The sequence below is a fragment of the Cherax quadricarinatus genome, chromosome 16, assembly GCF_038502225.1.
Source record: "Cherax quadricarinatus isolate ZL_2023a chromosome 16, ASM3850222v1, whole genome shotgun sequence".
Lineage (NCBI taxonomy): Eukaryota > Metazoa > Arthropoda > Malacostraca > Decapoda > Parastacidae > Cherax > Cherax quadricarinatus.
In genome coordinates this window covers 8,524,539-8,546,222 of record NC_091307.1, presented here as the reverse complement: position 1 = coordinate 8,546,222, position 21,684 = coordinate 8,524,539, and the positions used below count along the sequence as shown (strand labels likewise).

Sequence of the window (21,684 nt, the reverse complement as noted above, 5' to 3'; positions counted from 1 at the left end):
TTGGGGAGGGGCAAAGAAGACCGCAGACAGAGTATAGGCTAGGTGGACAAAGACTACAGACCTCACTCAGGGAGAAAGACCTTGGGGTGACCATAACACCGAGCACGTCACCGAAGGCACACATGAACCAAATAACTGCTGCAGCATACGGGCGCCTGGCAAACCTGAGAATAGCGTTCCGATACCTTAATAAGGAATCGTTCAAGACACTGTACACTGTGTGTGTTAGGCCCATCCTGGAGTATGCAGCACCAGTCTGGAACCAACACCTGGTCAAGCACGTCAAGAAGTTGGAGAAAGTACAAAGGTTTGCAACAAGGCTAGTCCCGGAGCTCAGGGGAATGTCGTGCGAGGAAAGGTTGAGGGAAATCGGACTGACGACGCTGGAGGACAGAAGGGTCAGGGGAGACATGATAACGACATACAAGATACTGCGGGGAATAGACAAGGTGGACAGAGATAGGATGTTCCAGAGAGGGGACACAGAAACAAGGGGTCACAACTGGAAGCTGAAGACTCAGACGAGTCACAGGGACGTTAGGAAGTATTTCTTCAGTCATAGAGTCTTCAGGAAGTGGAATAGCCTAGCAAGTGAAGTAGTGGAGGCAGGAACCATACATAGTTTTAAGAAGAGGTATGACAAAGCTCAGGAAGCAGAGAGGGAGAGGACCCAGTAGGGATCAGTGAAGAGGCGGGGCCAGGAGCTGAGTATCGACCCCTGCAACCACAATTAGGTGAGTACAATTAGGCGAGTACACACACACACACACACACCTTCCCTGCCTTATCTAACTTCTCCTAACCTAATCTAACTTAAAATAACTTAAACCTTTCCTAAATTATCGTATCCTAACCAACCTAAACTGAAATTCAGAAACATCATTTGGAACTTCAGAAAAATAATCTGCCTTAGGAATAAAATTTCTCAAGAATTTATTTCCAGATAATCTGGTGGCAAATAAAGCAACGTAAAGACAGACCTCGTTGCTTCTGCGTAAATTTTAGTGAAAGTAATGGAATTGATATTTAAAGTTGCTGTTCCTTTGCTGCTGGTGAAGGACTCTTGATCCAGGGAGCTGGAGCTGCTTTTTCCTTTCCTTAGATCAAACCTGATTTCCAACCATTTCCTTCCTGCCCCCTTTCCCTTAGTTGCTGCATGGCTCTTATGGGTTGAGCGTTTCCCCATAATAATAATAATAATAATAATAATAATAATAATAATAATAATAATAATAATAATAATAATAATAATAATAATAATTTTAATGTGTTTAAAATTTTCTTTCAGTTTAAATGCACAACGTGAAGGAAGGAAGGACGAACGGCAAGGTAGGTACGACCATTCACTGTATCCTGCTGACACATTATACACAGGCCACTACTGTATCCTGCTGACAAATTATACACAGGCCACTACTGTATCCTGCTGACACATTATACACAGGCCTCTACTGTATCCTGCTGACACATTATACACAGGCCACTACTGTATCCTGCTGACACATTATACACAGGCCACTACTGTATCCTGCTGACACATTATACACAGGCCACTACTGTATCCTGCTGACACATTATACACAGGCCACTACTGTATCCTGCTGACACATTATACACAGGCCACTACTGTATCCTGCTGACACATTATACACAGGCCTCTACTGTATCCTGCTGACACATTATACACAGGCCACTACTGTATCCTGCTGACACATTATACACAGGCCACTACTGTATCCTGCTGACATATTATACACAGGCCTCTACTGTATCCTGCTGACACATTATACACAGGCCACTACTGTATCCTGCTGACACATTATACACAGGCCACTACTGTATCCTGCTGACAAATTATACACAGGCCACTACTGTATCCTGCTGACACATTATACACAGGCCTCTACTGTATCCTGCTGACACATTATACACAGGCCACTACTGTATCCTGCTGACACATTATACACAGGCCACTACTGTATCCTGCTGACATATTATACACAGGCCTCTACTGTATCCTGCTGACACATTATACACAGGCCACTACTGTATCCTGCTGACACATTATACACAGGCCACTACTGTATCCTGCTGACACATTATACACAGGCCTCTACTGTATCCTGCTGACACATTATACACAGGCCACTACTGTATCCTGCTGACACATTGTACACAGGCCACTACTGTGTCCTGCTGACACATTATACACAGGCCACTACTGTATCCTGCTGACACATTGTACACAGGCCACTACTGTATCCTGCTGACACATTGTACACAGGCCACTACTGTGTCCTGCTGACACATTATACACAGGTCACTACTGTATCCTGCTGACACATTGTACACAGGCCACTACTGTATCCTGCTGACACATACACAGGCCACTACTGTATCCTGCTGACACATTGTACACAGGCCACTACTGTATCCTGCTGACACATTATACACAGGCCACTACTGTATCCTGCTGACACATTATACACAGGCCACTACTGTGTCCTGCTGACACATTATACACAGGCCACTACTGTATCCTGCTGACACATGATACACAAGCCACTACTGTATCCTGCTGACGCATGATACACAAGCCACTACTGTATCCTGCTGACACATGATACACAGGCCACTACTGTATCCTGCTGACACATAGCATGTAGGTCACTATTGTATCCTGCTGACACATGATACAGAGGCCACTACTGTATCCTGCTGACATATGATACAGAGGCCACTACTGTATCCTGCTGACACATAGCATACAGATCACTATTGTATCCTGCTGACACATGATACACAGGTTACTACTGTATCCTGCTGACACATAGCATGCAGGTCACTATTGTATCCTGCTGACACATGATACAGAGGCCACTACTGTATCCTGCTGACACATGATACAGAGGCCACTACTGTATCCTGCTGACACATGATACAGAGACCACTACTGTATCCTGCTGACACATGATACACAAGCCACTACTGTATCCTGGTGACACAGCATACAGGTCACTATTGTATCCTGCTGACACATGATACACAGGCCACTTGTATCCTGCTGACACATAACATACAGGCCACTACTGTATCCTGCTCACATATAGCATACACTATACAGAGGCCACTACTGTATCCTGCTGACATGATACAGAGGCCACTACTGTATCCTGCTGACACATGATACACAAGCCACTACTATATCCTGCTGACACATGATACAGAGGCCACTACTGTATCCTGCTGACACATGATACACAAGCCACTACTGTATCCATCCTGCTACACATGATACACAGGCCACTAATGTATTCTGCTAACACATGATACACAAGCCACTACTGTATCCTGCTGACACATGATACACAAGCCACTACTGTATCCTGCTGACACATGATACACAAGCCACTACTGTATCCTGCTGACACATGATACACAAGCCACTACTGTATCCTGCTGACACATGATACACAAGCCACTACTGTATTCTGCTGACACATGATACACAAGCCACTACTGTATCCTGCTGACACATGATACACAAGCCACTACTGTATCCTTCTGACACATGATACACAAGCGAGTACTGTATTCTGCTGACACATGATACACAAGCCACTACTGTATCCTGCTGACACATGATACGCAAGCCACTACTGTATCCTGCTGACACAATGATACAGAAGCCACTACTGTATTCTGCTGACACATGATACACAAGCCACTACTGTATCCTGCTGATACATGATACACAAGCCACTACTGTATCCTGCTGTCACATGGTACACAAGCCACTACTGTATCCTGCTGACACATGATGCACAAGCCACTACTGTATTATGCTGACACATGATACACAAGCCACTACTGTATCCTGCTGACACATGATACACAAGCCACTACTGTATCCTGCTGACACAGCATACAGGTCACTATTGTATCCTGCTGACACATGATACACAGGCCACTATTGTATCCTGCTGACACATGATACACAAGCCACTACTGTATCCTGCTGACACATGATACACAAGCCACTACTGTATCCTGCTGACACATGATACACAAGCCACTAGTGTATCCTCCTGACACATGATACACAAGCCACTACTGTATCCTGATGACACATGATACACAAGCCACTACTGTATTCTGCTGACACATGATACACAAGCCACTACTGTATCCTGCTGACACATGATACACAAGCCACTACTGTATCCTGCTGACACATGATGCACAAGCCACTACTGTATTCTGCTGACACATGATACACAAGCCACTACTGTATCCTGCTGACACATGATACACAAGCCACTACTGTATTCTCCTGACACATGATACACAAGCCACTACTGTATCCTGCTGACACATGATACACAAGCCACTACTGTATTCTCCTGACACATGATACACAAGCCACTACTGTATCCTGCTGACACATGATACACAAGCCACTACTGTATCCTTCTGACACATGATACACAAGCCACTACTGTATTCTGCTGACACATGATACACAAACCACTACTGTATCCTGCAGACACATGATACACAAGCCACTACTGTATCCTGCTGACACATGATACACAAGCCATTACTGTATCCTGCTGACATGATACACAAGCCACTACTGTATCCTGCTGACACATGATACACAAGCCACTACTGTATCCTGCTGACACATGATACACAAGCCACTACTGTATCCTGCTGACACATGATACACAAGCCACTACTGTATTCTCCTGACACATGATACACAAGCCACTACTGTATCCTGCTGACACATGATACACAAGCCACTACTGTATCCTGCTGACACATGATACACAAGCCCTTACTGTATCCTGCTGACACATGATGCACAAGCCACTACTGTATCCTGCTGACACATGATACACAAGCCCCTACTGTATCCTGCTGACACATGATACACAAGCCCCTACTGTATCCTGCTGACACATGATACACAAGCCACTACTGTATCCTGCTGACACATGATACACAAGCCACTACTGTATCCTGCTGACACATGATACACAAGCCACTACTGTATCCTGCTGACACATGATACACAAGCCACTACTGTATCCTGCTGACACATGATACACAAGCCACTACTGTATCCTGCTGACACATGATACACAAGCCACTACTGTATCCTGCTGACACATGATACACAGGTAAGTGAACTTAGTGACTTATCGTACCTTTTGTTCTATTGTTCTAAGTGAAACAAAAGTGGTTTGAAGTTCATGTCGCACATGTATTACTCAAGTATTTTATTCTGCAACGTTTCGCTCACTGAGACTTTCGTTAATCAGTTCATTAACAACGACTCTCGTGAGCGAAATGTTTCTAACTGTGAGTGTAAAAACAGCGGGGCATCGCTATTGAAGACGTTTTTTAATCAAATCTTTATTACGCAACGTTTCTCTCTCTCTCTCTCTCTCTCTCTCTCTCTCTCTCTCTCTCTCTCTCTCTCTCGACACCAAGGAAGGTAAGAATATTGTTGTTGTTGGGGATAGCCAAGTTAGGTATATGGATAGGGCGTTCTGCTTGAAGGACAGGAGTAGGAGACAGAGAGTTTGCTTTCCTGGGGCTGGGATGGAGGATATTGTTAGCCGTCTGGATGACATCATGAGAGGTAATGGGAGCAATCCTATTATCTGTCTCAGTGCTGGAGGCAACGATGTTGGCAGACGTAGGAGTGAAGACCTGATTAGCAGGTATAGGTCAGCAATAGAAATAATTAGGAGTAAGGGTGGGAACTCTGTCATTTGTGGTATTTTGCCAAGGAGAGGAGTTGGAAATGAATGGTTGTCCAGGGCAATTGGTGTCAATTTCTGGCTGGACAAATACTGTAAGGAAAATGGGGTAACATTCATTGACAACTGGGACCTCTTCTATGGCAGAAATGACATGTATGCTAGGGATGGGGTTCACTTATCTAAGTCTGGGGTGGCAGCACTGGCAACTGCAGTGGAGGGAGCAGTTAGGACTTTAAACTAGGAATAGTTAGTGGTATGGGTTTTGGCAGGAAAACAGTGAAGTCCCAGTGTAGTAATATTACGAGTTCTAGGGGAACTAGTAATAAGCAGAACGAGGTAGATATTGAAAAGCCAGGGACTTTGGGTGATAAGGACAGTAATAGGTTTAGTAGAAAAAACAGAAATGAGCAGGAAGGGTAAAGAGAAAGGAGAGTCTTTCAACGTTTATGCTAATTGCCGTAGTGCTAGGAATAAGATGGACGAGTTGAGATTAGTTGCTAGTGCAGGTAACATTGATGTATTTGTCTTAACTGAGACGTGGTTTAATTCAAAAAGTCGGGACATGCCTGCGGAATGTCATATTCAGGGTTTTAAATTGTTCCAAGTAGATAGAAGTATCGGGAAGGGGGGTGGGGTGGCATTGTATGTCCGAGATCGCTTGAACTGTTGCATAAAAACGGGTATTAAGTCTGAAGTAACACATACAGAGTCTGTTTGGATAGAATTTTCAGAGGGGCATGAAAAACTGATTTTAGGAGTGATTTACCGTCCCCCAAACTTAGATAGGGACCAAGGGAGACTACTATGGGAGGAAATTGTTAAGGTCACAAGGCACGATAATGTAGTAATTCTAGGAGACTTTAACTTTAGTCATGTTGATTGGAATTTCTTGACTGGGAATTTAGAATCATACGACTTCTTAGAAGTAGTTCAGGATTATTTTTTGAAGCAGTTTGTGACAGAACCTACAAGGGGAAATAACCTGCTTGACTTAGTTATGGCAAACAATGAATCCCTTGTTAATAATTTAGAAATTTCAGAGGAACTGGGTGCTAGCAACCACAAATCAATTACATTTAGCATTGAATGGAAGTACGATAGTAGCGATAACTCAGTAACAGTCCCAGATTTTCGCTTAGCAGATTACGATGGGCTTAGAGAACACTTATCATCTGTTGACTGAGGTAACGAAGAGAGCTATCAATATGACAGTTTTCTGAACACTATACATGCTGCTCAAAGAACGTTTATCCCATACAAAGAAATTAGATCAAATAGAAATGACCCAAAATGGATGAATAATAGGCTCAAATATCTACTAGGGCATAAGAAAGGAATTTATAGGCGTATCAAAAGAGGTGAGGGTCATCTTATGAATCAGTATATTGACATTAAGAGGGACATTAAAAAGGGGATAAGAAAAGCTAAAAGGGACTATGAAATTAAAGTTGCTAGGGATTCTAAACTAACCCAAAAAGTTTTTTCCAGGTCTATAGAACAAAAGTTAGAGATAAGATAGGTCCCCTTAAAAATAACTATGGGCACCATACTGACAAAGAGAATGAAATGTGCTCGATTTTTAATAATTATTTTCTCTCAGTTTTTACACAGGAAGACACTAACAATATTCCAGTAATTAATTTTTATAGTGGGCTAGAAGAAGATAAATTATGTAACATCACAGTCACTAGTGAAATGGTTGTGAAGCAGATAGACAGACTGAAGCAAAATAAGTCGCCGGGTCCTGATGAGGTTTTTTCAAGGGTTCTTAAGGAATGCAAAATGGAACTCTGTGAACCATTAACTAATATTTTTAATTTATCTCTTCAAACAGGTGTAGTGTCTCATATGTGGAAGATGGCTAATGTAATTCCTATTCTTAAAACAGGGGACAAGTCGTTACCGTCAAATTACCGCCCAATAAGCCTGACCTCAATTGTAGGCAAATTACTAGAGTCAATTATAGCTGAGATTATAAGAAGCCATCTCGATAAGCATAGCTTGATTAATGATACTCAGCATGGATTCACAAGAGGCCGGTCATGTCTAACTAATTTATTAATTTTCTTCAGTAAAGCTTTTGAGGCTGTTGACCACGATAAAGAATTTGATATTATATACTTAGATTTTAGTGAGGCTTTTGATAAGAGTTCCGCACCATAGACTGCTAAAGAAAGTGGCAGCTCATGGCATTGGGGGAAAAGTGCTCTCGTGGATCGAGTCATGGCTCACTGACAGGAAGCAGAGAGTGTCCATAAATGGGGTTAAATCCGAGTGGGGATCTGTAACAAGTGGCGTTCCACAGGGATCAGTCTTGGGCCCGTTGTTGTTTATAATATATATCAATGATCTTGATGAGGGAATTACTAGTGATATGAGCAAATTCGCCGATGACACAAAGATAGGTAGGATAATTGATTCAAACGTAGATGTTATGGAACTTCAGGAGGATTTAAACAAACTCTATTCTTGGTCAGAAAAGTGGCAGATGCAGTTCAATGTAGATAAATGCAAGGTTCTGAAGCTTGGGAGTGCCCATAACCCTAGTACTTATAAGTTAAATGAAATAGAACTTAGCCATACAGATTGCGAAAAGGACTTGGGGGTTATGGTGAGCAGCAACCTTAAACCAAGACAGCAATGCCTAAGCGTACGTAATAAGGCAAATAGATTACTGGGATTTATATCAAGAAGTGTAAGCAACAGAAGTCCAGAGGTCATACTGCAGCTTTATACATCATTAGTAAGGCCTCACCTAGATTATGCAGCTCAGTTCTGGTCTCCATATTACAGAATGGACATAAATTCGTTAGAAAACATTCAGCGTAGGATGACTAAATTAATACATAGCATTAGAAATCTTCCTTATGAAGAAAGATTGAAGACTCTTAAGTTACATTCACTTGTTAGACGAAGAATGAGGGGAGACCTGATCGAAGTGTATAAGTGGAAGATAGGTATTAATGAAGGGGATATTAATAAGGTCTTGAGGATGTCTCTCCAAGAGAGAACCCGCAGTAATGGATTTAAATTAGATAAGTTTAGATTTAGAAAGGACATAGGAAACTATTGGTTTGGAAATAGGGTAGTTGATGAGTGGAACAGTCTACCTAGTTGGGTTATTGAGGCTGGGACTTTGGGTAGTTTCAAATCTAGGTTGGATAAGTACATGAGTGGGAGGGGTTGGATTTGAGTGGGACTTTCACATCAGAGCTTATTTCTTGGGTGGCATTGAAAATTGGGTTGGGCAAATGTTTTGTTAGTGGGATGAATTGTAAAGGACCTGCCTGGTATGGGCTAACGGGCCTCCTGCAGTGTTCCTCCTTTCTTATGTTCTCTCTCTTTCTTCCTCTCTCTCTCTCTCTCTCTCTCTCTCTCTCTCTCTCTCTCTGTCTATAGAGAGAGAGACAGACAGACAGAAATTGATTGAGTGAAACGTGTCTTGAAGTGTCTTTTTGTGTTAATAATTTAGGTTATGTTTACCCTAGGATACGACCCATTCCATTCGGCGAACACCAAGGTGCCTACTTACTGGTAGGTGAACAGGGACAGCAGGTGTCCGTAGTTTTGTCCCCTTACCGGGGGTAGAACCACGGACACTTAGTGTGTGCGCTGAGTGCGCTACCAACCCAGCTATGGGCTTAAACATGCACGTAACAACAGTGTCTTGGACAAGCAGTCACTAAGCAGTGTAGTAGTACCCTTGATTATCGAAGGCAACATCCTCTTCCGGAACACTGAACCCCAGCCTCTCGACATTGTCCCGTAGCTCGGTTGATAGCTCACTCAGCATACACATTGAGGTCCCTGGTACGGGTGGAAACATTTGGGCGTGTTTCCTTAAGACACCCGCTGTCCATGTTCACCCAGCAGTAAGTAGGTACCTGGGTGTTAGCTGTAGGGTGTTAGGGTGTTAGCTGTAGAGTGGGTATCATCCTGGGGACAAAATTATCCTAATTTGCAGGAAATGCTCTGTATAACCATCGGCTTTCTATATAGTATGTCACTGACGTTAACTAGGTTTGTATAAGTTGTATCATGTACTTGTAGAAATAAAGATTATTATTCTACTTTCATGTATAAAAAACCCTCCTTAACTAGCATTTCGACAGAATGGTTGCTGATACTTACTGCTAGACTGAAGACAACAACTAACATCACACAGACACTGTGTTATTCAGTCTCTGCTGCTCACTACACCAACCTACCTAAAGCAGATCAAGGCTAGAGACTTCGTGTCTATAAGTTAAATACTTCCGTGCTGTTTAATCCCCCATGATAACGGAAAATCAGTCGGAAATGGATATATAAATAGAGTTAATCCACACGACTAGCTCTTAGGACGTCCTCTGGAGCGCTCCGCAGCACGTCTCAGGGTCGAAATGGAGTACTACCGGCAGTGGTGAGGTAAACGTTTGTCGTAGGCTGGCAGGTGTTGCCCGCAGGTACGGTGGAAAGACGCTGGTGCAGAGCAAACCTTTAGACTACGTTTCACTCTGGGCAGAGCGAAACGTAGTCTACAATCGAGGTTTGCTCTGCTCCGAGTGTCTTTATTCCACGAAGAAACTGGACTCGTTGCATAATCAACTTTTATTGGGTCAACGTTTCGCTCTGGGTAGAGCTTTACCAAATCATGACTTGGTAAGCAAACATTGTCCGAATACAAGCTTGTTCAGCAACATGTGTTTGTTTTCAACTACTGTGTAGCAGATGTTCCTGACATCTATGATTGCAACACACACCACCCGTAAATAGTCGAGAGTTGATTGGCTAACAAGGTTTAGACTTCTGATGGGCAGACAAAGTACATCTAACGGTGTGGTTCAGAAAGACACGTAAGCAAACACTATAACATATTTATTAGAAAACGTTTCGGTCCTGGGACCTTGATCACTTCTAACATACAGAGGTAGAAAGACATTATATATATAGGCAGAGAGTGAGATGTGACGCACGTGACCTGAAGAATGTCATAAGAACATAAGAATGGAGGAACACTGTAGAAGGCCTACTGGCCCATGCGAGGCAGGTCCTTATCAAAATAACCTCTGCCTATGATGAGGACGGGTAGACGATGAAATCATGTGACTCCTGTGTTGTTGGGTTGGTGCTGCTTAAGTATCATGTATGCCAATGTTTTTGAAATTTTGTAGTTTCCAGTGTTGCGTTCTATAGTGTCGGTGACGGTGATTAGTGAGGCTTCTAGGCACCGTCGGCGTCTGATGTCTGGTTCGGTGAGAACGAGTTGTGCCTCGTTCCAGTTCATCAAATGCCCCGTGGAGTCTCTGTGGAGGACACAGGCGTACCTTACATCGTCTCTGTTAGAGGCATTTCGATGCTCATTCAGGCGGACTGCAAGATCTCTGCCTGTCTCCCCTACATATTTCTTGGGACAGAACCCACAGGGGATAGTGTAGACGCCTGCTGTAGAAGTTAGAGGCGTGGGGCTGCGTTTAGTAGTGAGGTCTTTGATAGAGGATGTGTTTATGGTGGAAACGTTGATGTTACTCATAGCAAGTGCCCGGCGAGTATTCGGTATTTATTACCAAGGTTTATACCATCTAACGGTGTAAACTTATGGGATGTGGCGGAACGGGAGATTTGTAGCATGAATGTTCAGCTGACAAATCTGCAGTAACTGCGTGATGCTGTCATGTCAACTTGGACCACAATCTCTAAGGAATATTGCCAGCGTCTTGTTGAATCCATGCCACGAAGAATTCAAGCTGTTCTAGAGGCAAAGGAAGGAACATTCGCATCAGGAGACATGTCCAGTGTTACTGGGTACCTGATGCATGGTGGATAAAGGCGTCGAGAAATTTACCTAATCCACAGCAGGATTCTAACCTGCTAACTCGTCAACAGAGTACACAATACTTTATCCACTCTGATGCCCAGTTAGCAGGTTCGAATCCTGCTGTGGACTGAGAGATAATGCTTGTAAATAATTTCGCCTGTTTGGGAACTGTTAAGCATATATGTATGTATGTATATATATATATATATATATATATATATATATATATATATATATATATATATATATATATATATATATATATATATATATATATATATAAACGATGGCTTCCATCTTTTGTGCAAATTGTGGGACGGGACCCATAGCCTCGGAGAAGGGGATAAAAAGGCTTCAAGGAAGAATATTTGAATTTCTTCCTGAAGCCATTTGAATATTCCACTTCCCCTACCACCCCATCTTTTTACCACTAGATATGTTTTATTACACAATAAGTTAGAGTACTGTAGAATGTAACCCACACCATCTGCTGCCAGTTACCATGGGATACTATCAGTAACTTCAAGATCTTTGTATAATCAAAATAAAACTAACTACTTATAGATATAAAACGCAGTTATTATTCTGTTGACGGTTTTATATTAAACACAGATATTATTGCCTCGTGCAGTTAAATAATAATCAATAATATTGCCTCTTACTGTTAAATATTAAACCATTTGCCGTTTTATATTAATACCAGTTATTATTCCCCCTCCCCCTCCCATGGCGTCAAATTGATCATCACGTTTCAGAAGATCCAGCTGAACAGGTATCACCAGTATCATTAACAACTTACCGGTCATTAAGCTGGCCTTTAAACTGATTACTCTGGCAATCAGTTGATGGTAGTCGACGCTGTGACTGGCCGTGTTTTAGTAACTGATGTGTCACATGACATGTTGTGGATGACCCTGTGAAAAGTCGGGCTCATGACGACTCAACACGCTGTGGTTGACTGTGGTAGTGTGCTCGGCTACGGTACCATCGTTGTGGTTGTTGCGCTGTGATTGACTATGGCTCCGTGATTGTGGCGCCGTTATTGACTGCGGTACTGTGATTGTTTTTGGAGCTGTTATTGACTGTGACACTGTGTATTACTCAGTGTATTGTAGAAAATACTGTATAAAAAAACGCTCCATATATAATAATCAATTTACGGGATTTGTTTTGAAACCTGACTCGTATTAGTCGTGAAGAGTAGCTTTCCTGGAGCAAGACGTCATAAGACTTCATGGTTTGGTGTTTGTGTAAGTAGGGAGGGTCATGCAGCCTCCCTGTTGTAGGGGACGGTCATGCAGCCTCCCTGTTGTAGGGGACGGTTATGCAGCCTCCCTGTTGTAGGTGAGGGTCATGCAGCCTCCCTATTGTAGGTGAGGATCATGCAGCCTTCCTGTTGTAGGGGGGTCATGCAGCCTCCCTGTTGTAGGGGGGTCATGCAGCCTCCCTGTTGTAGGGGAGGGTCATGGAGCCTTCCTGTTGTAGGTGAGGTCATGGAGCCTCCCTATTGTAGGTGAAGTCATGGAGCCTCCCTATTGTAGGTGAGGTCATGGAGCCTCCCTATTGTAGGTGAAGTCATGGAGCCTCCCTATTGTAGGTGAGGTCATGGAGTCTCCCTATTGAAGGGGGGTCATGCAGCCTCTCTGTTGTAGGAGGGTCATGCAGCCTTCCTGTTGTAGGGGAGAGTCATGCAGCCTTCCTGTTGTAGGGGAGAGTCATGCAGCCTTCCTGTTGTAGGGGAGGGTGTGATGTAGTTCAGCTGGGCTTGTGAGGTCTCTGGGGAGACCTAATTTAACCAATTATATGGTCACACCTTGCCTTGGCAAACGTCTGTAGCCACGCCCACGTCTGAGGTCTTTTGTTCTTGACGCCTCAGACCTAGGCGTCAGGTCGTACACGTGGTTGTGGAGGGTGCTTGGACCACCATAAAAGCCCAAGGAAGAGCATGATCATGAGATTCGAGCGGAGCTGCTGCTGGGGTGCAGAGCTCCTGAGCAGAGATTCGTGCGGAGCTGCTGCTGGGGTGCAGAGCTCCTGAGCAGAGACTTCGAGCGGAGCTGCTGCTGGGGTGCAGGGGTCGGGAGAAGGCTGCTGAAGTCTCTGGAGGAGACTGTTGGAGACACTGGGCAGAGTACTGGCTTGGCGCCGTACTCGTGCTGTGTAGGTCTTGGGACCTGTGGCTTAGTTCCTGTAGTGAACTGTCCTCTGTGCTATATTGTAAGTTACATTCATTTTGGTCAAGTTGATTGTGTTCCCTGTCTCACTGCTTACATACCATCCCATTTATCTAAACCACAATAATGCTCTGTTCCCAAATATATTATTGTACAAAGACTTAATAATAAACTGTGTTTGAGTAGAACAGTAATATTCACTGTCCCCGTTATTTATTCTTATTTCCATTTATTTATGTTTAGTTAAAGTAGTGAGAGGGTGAGTAGTGTGGAGTGGTGGGTAGAGTAATAAGAGGTGAAGGTGTAGTCACCAGTGACCTCACATTACCTACCTACCTCCGCACAAATCCCTCCTACTGCCTCGGCTGTCCCCTACCTATTAACTCCCTCCTCTTACTCCCATATTCCCCTAATCATTACCCCCCTACATGACGAGGGTCATGCAGCCTTCCTGTTGTAGGGGAGGGTCATGCAGCCTTCCTGTTGTAGGGGAGGGTCATGCAGCCTTCCTGTTGTAGGGGAGGGTCATGCAGCCTTCCTGTTGTAGGGGAGGGTCATGCAGCCTTCCTGTTATAGGGGAGGGTCGTGCAGCCTACCTGTTGTAGGGGGGTCATGCAGTCTTTCTGTTGTAGGGAGGGTCATGCAGCCTTCCTGTTGTAGGGGAGGGTCATGCAGTCTCCCTGTTGTAGGGGAGGGTCATGCAGCCTTCCTGTTGTAGGTGAGGTCATGGAGCCTCCCTGTTGTAGGGGAGGGTCATGCAGCCTCCCTGTTGCAGGGGGGTCATGTAGCCTTCCTGTTGTAGGGAGGGTCATGCAGTCTCCCTGTTGTAGGTGAGGTAATGGAGCCTCCCTGTTGAAGGGGGGTCATGCAGCCTCCCTGTTGTAGGGGAGGGTCATGCAGCCTCCCTGTTGTAGGTGGGGCCATGGAGCCTCCCTGCTGTAGGTGGGGACATGGAGCCTCCCTATTGTAGGTGGGGTCATGGAGCCTCCCTATTGTAGGTGGGGTCATGGAGCCTCCCTATTGTAGGTGAGGTCATGGAGCCTCCTTGTTGTAGGTGGGGTCATGGAGCCTCCCTGTTGTAGGTGGGGTAATGGAGCCTCCTTGTTGTAGGTGGGGTCATGTAGCCTCCCTGTTGTAGGTGGGGTCATGGAGCCTCCCTGTTGTAGGTGGGGTTATGGAGCCTCCCTGTTGTAAGTGGGGTCATGGAGCCTCCCTGTTGTAGGTGGGGTCATGGAGCCTCCCTGTTGTAGGTGAGGTCCTGGAGCCTCCCTGTTGTAGGTGGGGTCATGGAGCCTCCCTGTTGTAGGTGGGGTCATGCAGCCTCCCTGTTGTAGATGGGGTTATGAAGCCTCCCTGTTGTAGGTGGGGTCATGGAGCCTCCCTGTTGTAGGGGGGTCATGGAGTCTCCCTGTTGTAGGGGGGTCATGGAGCCTCCCTGTTGTAGGGGGGTCATGGAGCCTCCCTGTTGTAGGGGGGTCATGGAGTCTCCCTGTTGTAGGGGGGTCATGGAGCCTCCCTGTTGTAGGGGGGTCATGGAGCCTCCCTGTTTATGTTTTTTGTTTTAACCACTAGTAGAAGTGAGCCACTGTGAGTACTTGGTAAAAGTGTACTGGTGTTGGGTGATTCTTTGTATGTACTAGATTAAGTTGTATGCTGTATACGTTAATTTACTACTACTAATATATATATATATATATATATATATATATATATATATATATATATATATATATATATATATATATATATATATATATATATAATTTAGTTTTTGTTCCCTTATAATAAACAATATTGGTAATTTAATTAACGCTTCATAATTTTTGTGAAGGAACAAGCTTGGCCCTATGTTGGTTTATGTGGTTTTAATATTTTAAATGCTTCCTAGACTAGGCAGCTTGTTAACCCCTAGAAGCTAGGACATTTATTTATGTTACGCAGTTGAAAGCGTAACACTGTGATTGACTTTGGGGCTGTGATTGACTGTAGCTCTGTAACTGATACTGGCCCTTAGTGGGCACAGCATCAAAGCCAGATCTTCTCCCTTAAAGATGAGCAACGAAGTGGTAGCTCTCCTCCGTTGCAAGATACCCTGGTGTTGTGTCAGACAAGTGTCTGACTACGAGTAAACAGAGGTAGATAACACACACACTTGTAACAGTAAGATACCAGACTTGTGCTCATGTTTTCCACTCTGCTTGGTATTAATGTAGTGAGAATTGTACGAGGGAGTACATGAGAAAAAGTGTTATCTGCTGGGAAGAACTGTCTGCTTCTATCCAGAAGTAGGACTGTTGTATATTTAGGTGGGTGAGTTAAGGAAAACCTAATACACAGCTTCAAGAGTAGATATAGCGGGACCCAAGAGGCCAGCAATCTACAATTCCGATCACAACAGTGTATACAAGACGGGTTGCTGGTAGCCCTTTACTCAGTACAGGGTATTGTAGGAATAAAAACGACACAAAAATGCAGTATACTACGATTATTTATTGACACTGTGGGCGAATTACCGACAATGTGTTAGGTAAAAGGACAAGTGTAACTAATGTGACATTTTATTGTAGCAACGTTTCGCTCTCCCGTAGCTTTCTCAAGCCGTTATGGCTTGACAAAGCTTCTACCGTCTGTATAAAATATCTGGTGTACCGTGCCCCACCCTCTTCCCCTGGGAACCGGGAAGGTGCATGGGAAAGAGGGAGGAAGGGAGAGAGAAGGGGGAGTGTGTGTGTGAGAGAGAGAAGGCACTGAATTTCCACTCTGGAAAGATACGGAATGAGCAAGGAAGGGTGGGAGGATGATCGAAGTGTACAAATGGAAAACGGGAATAAATAAATGGGATATAAATAACCTGCTGAAAGAGAGAGAGAGAGAGAGAGAGAGAGGAAGGGGGGAAGGAAGGAAGGAAAGAAAGAGGGAGGGAAGGTGATAGTCCTGTGATCATAAAGTCCGCTGTATTACCAAGCCCTTACACGATATACCAAAACTTCAATAAACTGCCGGGTGTAATATATCTGGCAGAATAGTCGAGGTAGTGATACCTAGCTGAACAAAACTAACACAGACAGCATGTAAGAGCAGGAAGAAGCACTGCAGCAGGCCTACTGGCCCATGCTAGGTAGGTCTTACACTTGTGCAATATTTGGGAATATTTACTGAGGAAACGTTTCGCTAGCCAGTGACATTTTCAGTCCAATGCAGAAGCCACTGGTTGGCGAGACGTTTCCTCAGTAAATATTCCCAGATGTTGCACAAATGACTCATTTCTCAATTTGTCAGTTTCTAAACCAAGGCGTCCCAGTTGGATCAAGGTAAATGAGTCAAGAAAAAAGTCATAACCTGACCTAACCTAACCTATGGTACTTAAAATATGACTCTTTTTCCAGTGATTTTTTTTCCTCTAGCCAAAACTGTGACTTATTTTTTGTGACTTTTATCCAGTGACTTTTTTCCGGACACCTCCCCAAGATATATATATATATACATATATATATATATATATATATATATATATATATATATATATATATATATATATATATATATATATATATATATCGAGGGACTGACCACCTCAAATACATTTTCTCTAAGGTTGATGGACTGATTACATCATCATTTCACTATTACATCTGTTGCCTCCGTATTTGACTGAAGAAGCCTACTGTGTAGGTGATACGTTTCATCAATAAAGAAACCCAACTGTTGGACATGTGTCTTAATCATCAACTGGTCGGTATTTTATACTATTTTCAATATATTTGTCGAGTCTTTGTTTACTGCTACACGAAGTGCTGACTGCAGTGATGACGATAACACAGCTTCCTGCAGGTAATACAGTAACAAGGCTCATTGTAGAGTTCTTTATAAGAGTGAAGGGGTTAAGAGCACAGGTGGTGGGGAGCACTCAAGTGCCTGTGTTGTGTTTTTAATCAAGGGTGTGAAGCACAGCTTGGTGCTCCGCTCTCCAACTCCACCAATAGCAGAAGGGCATAACGTCTCTGGAATTACAAATCGTTTGTTAGACCAGTTGCTTATGGTGTGTGTGTGTGTGTGTGTGTGTGTGTGTGTGTACTCATCTAGTTGTGGTTGCAGGGGTTGAGTCACAGCTCCTGACCCCGCCTCTTTACTGGTCGCTACTAGGTCAATCTTCCTGCTCCACGAGCTTTATCATACCTCTTCTTAAAGCAATGTATGGATCCTGCCTCCACTACATCACCTCCCAAACTATTCCACTTCCTGACAACTTTGTGACTGAAGAAATACTTTCTAACATCCATGTGATTCATCTGAGTCTTCAACTTCCAACTGTGATCTCTTGTTGCTGTGTCCCATCTCTGGAACATCCTGTCTCTCTCCACCTTGTCAATTCCTCTCAGTGTTTTATATATCGTTATCATATGCCCCCTATCTCATCTGTCCTCCAATGTCGTCAGGTCGATTTTCCTTAACCTATCCTCGTAGGACATGCCCCGTAGCTCCGGGACTAATCTTGCCGCAAACCTTTGCACTTTCTCTAATTTCCGTACGTGCTTGGCTAGGTGAAGGTTCCAAACTGGTGTCTGTGTCTGTACGCACATGTCATAATTTTCAATTCAAGAACAACCACGGTATAGAACACGTTTCGCCAGCCAGTAGCTTCTCCAGTCCAATACAAAGAAGAACGGTGTAATATGAGGAATCTGAGGCAATCAGTCCATCAGCCTGGAGTCGATGTGTTCAGTCCAGTCTTGAGGATTACCTCTCACTCCTCATCTCCCACCGTTCCCCTCTCTACTGGACTGAAGAAGCCACTGGCTGGCGAAACATTTCCCCAGTAAAGATTCCCAAATATTGCACAAGTATCGCATTCCACTGTAAGACGTGTTCCATACCTGTCGGTTTTCTAAACCACTGACATCACGCCCATACAGTACATTGTTAGCCCTGACAATCTCACTCAGTTACTCGTCTCTATTTTCTCCTTCACCTTCCTTCTCTGCACCATCTTCCTCTCGTCAGACGATACAAGACAAAATTTTCAATTCCTTCCCCGTTCTTCCCTTTTCGTATTTGCGCGATCAGTCTTGCTATATTTACTCCTTCGAGCCATGATAATACATTCCTCGCTGCTATATATCTAGCTGCACCATTGTACTATTGAACTCCCGGCAAATGGGTTTCCAATAACCTAGCCACGTTATTTAGAGCACAGAGCGCCGAGTGCAGGAAGAGTCTTCGTCTTGGTCTCGTTGACAAAGGTTCTCCCTCGTTACCTCGAGTTTTGGAGGCCAGGTGTATAGTACCACTGTCAACCTCTTCCTCAGGCCAGGCAAGGCTGGCCCTCCTCAAGCCAGGCAAGCCATACTAGACTGGCCTTCCTCAAACAGGCAAGCCACACTAGACTGGCATTCTTCAAGCCAGGCAAGCCATGCAAGACTGGCCTTCCTCAAGCCAGGCAAGCCATGCAAGACTGGCCTTCCTCAAGCCAGGCAAGCCACACTAGACTGGCCTTCCTCAAGCCAGGCAAGCCACACTAGACTGGCATTCTTCAAGCCAGGCAAGCCATGCAAGACTGGCCTTCCTCAAGCCAGACAAGCCACACTAGACTGGCCTTCCTCTAGCCAGGCAAGCCATGCAAGACTGGCCTTCCTCAAACCAGACAAGCCACACTAGACTGGCCTTCCTCAAGCCACGCAAGCCACACTAGACTGTCCTTCCTCAAGTCAGGCAAGCCACACTAGACTGGCCTTCCTCAAGCCAGGCAAGCCACACTAGACTGGCCTTCCTCAAGCCAGACAAGCCACACTAGACTGGCCTTCCTCAAGCCAGGCAAGCAACACTAGACTGGCCTTCCTCAAGCCAGGCAAGCCACACTAGACTGGCCTTCCTCAAGCCAGACAAGCCACACTAGACTGGCCTTCCTCAAGCCAGACAAGCCACACTAGACTGGCCTTCCTCAAGCCAGGCAAGCCACACTAGACTGGCCTTCCTCAAGCCAGGCAAGCCACACTAGACTGGCCTTCCTCAAGCCAGGCAAGCCACACTAGACTGGCCTTCCTCAAGCCAGGCAAGGCACACTAGACTGGCCTTCCTCAAGCCAGGCAAGCCACACTAGACTGGCCTTCCTCAAGCCAGGCAAGGCACACTAGACTGGCCTTCCTCAAGCCAGGCAAGCCACACTAGACTGGCCTTCCTCAAGCCAGGCAAGGCACACTAGACTGGCCTTCCTCAAGCCAGGCAAACCACACTAGATTGGCCTTCCTCAAGCCAGGCAAGCCACACTAAACTGGCCTTCCTCAAGCCAGGCAAGCCACACTAGACTGACCTTCCTCAAGCCAGGCAAGCCACACTAGACTGGCCTTCCTCAAGCCAGACAAGCCACACTAGACTGGCCTTTCTCAAGCCAGGCAAGCCACACTAAACTGGCCTTTTTGAAGCCAGGCAAGCCACACTAGACTGGCCTTCCTCAAGCCAGGCAAGCCACACTAGACTGGCTTTCCTCAAGCCACACTAGACTGGCTTTTCTCAAGCCAGACAAGCCACACTAGACTGGCCTTCCTCAAGGCAAGCAAGCCACACTAGACTGGGTTTCCTCAAGCCAGACAAGCCACACTAGACTGGCCTTCCTCAAGCCAGGCAAGCCACACTAGACTGGCTTTCCTCAAGCCAGACAAGCCACACTAGACTGGCCTTACTCAAGCCAGGCAAGCCACACTATTCTGGCTTTCCTCAAGCCAGGCAAGCCACACTAGACTGGCCTTCCTCAAGCCAGGCAAGCCACACTAGACTGGCCTTCCTCAAGCCAGGCAAGCCACACTAGACTGGCCTTCCTCAAGCCAGGCAAGCCACACTAGACTGGCCTTCCTCAAGCCAGGCAAGCCACACTAGACTGGCCTTCCTCAAGCCAGACAAGCCACACTAGACTGGCCTTCCTCAAGCCAGGCAAGCCACACTAGACTGGCCTTTTTCAAGCCAGGCAAGCCACACTAGACTGGCCTTCCTTAATCCAGGCAAGCCACACTAGACTGGCTTTCCTCAAGCCAGTCAAGCCACACTAGACTGGTCTTCCTCAAGCCACACTAGACTGGCTTTCGTCAAGCCAGGCAAGCCACACTAGACTGGCCTTCCTCAAGCCAGGCATGCCACACTAAACTGGCCTTCCTCAAGCCAGGCTAGCCACACTAGACTGGCCTTCCTCAAGCCAGGCTAGCCACACTAGACTGGCTTTCCTCAAGCTAGACAAGCCACACTAGAATGGCTTTCCTCAAGCCAGACAAGCCACACTAGACTGGCTTTTCTCAAGCCAGACAAGCCACACTAGACTGGCCTTCCTCAAGCCAGGCAAGCCACACTAGACTGGCCTTCCTCAAGCCAGGCAAGCCACACTAGACTGGCTTTTCTCAAGCTAGACAAGCCACACTAGACTGGCTTTCCTCAAGCCAGACAAGCCACACTAGACTGGCCTTCCTCAAGCCAGGCAAGCCACACTAGACTGGCCTTCCTCAAGCCAGGCAAGCCACACTAGACTGGCCTTCCTCAAGCCAGGCAAGCCACACTAGACTGGCTTTCCTCAAGCCAGGCAAGCCACACTAGACTGACTTTCCTCAAGCCAGTCAAGCCACACTAGACTGGCCTTCCTCAAGCCAGGCAAGCCACACTAGACTGGCTTTCCTCAAGCCAGGCAAGCCACACTAGACTGGCCTTCCTCAAGCCAGGCAAGCCACACTAGACTGGCTTTCCTCAAGCCAGACAAGCCACACTAGACTGGCCTTCCTCAAGCATTTCCTCAAGCCAGGCAAGCCACACTAGACTGGCTTTCCTCAAGCCAGGCAAGCCACACTAGACTGGCCTTCCTCAAGCCAGGCAAGCCACACTAGACTGGCTTTCCTCAAGCCAGGCAAGCCACACTAGACTGGCTTTCCTCAAGCCAGGCAAGCCACACTAGACTGGCTTT

The 21,684-nt window shown here is 45.4% G+C and overlaps 1 long non-coding RNA gene across 1 annotated transcript in view; it reads left to right on the top strand.

The window, feature by feature from the left end:
- LOC138852757 (uncharacterized) overlaps window positions 1-21,684 on the top strand; it is a 313,494-nt gene that overhangs the window by 22,848 nt on the left and 268,962 nt on the right. Inside the window, exon 2 of the long non-coding RNA XR_011392053.1 lies at window positions 1,289-1,329. This is a non-coding gene — a long non-coding RNA (uncharacterized lncRNA). The remainder of the gene's footprint in view (window positions 1-1,288; window positions 1,330-21,684) is intronic.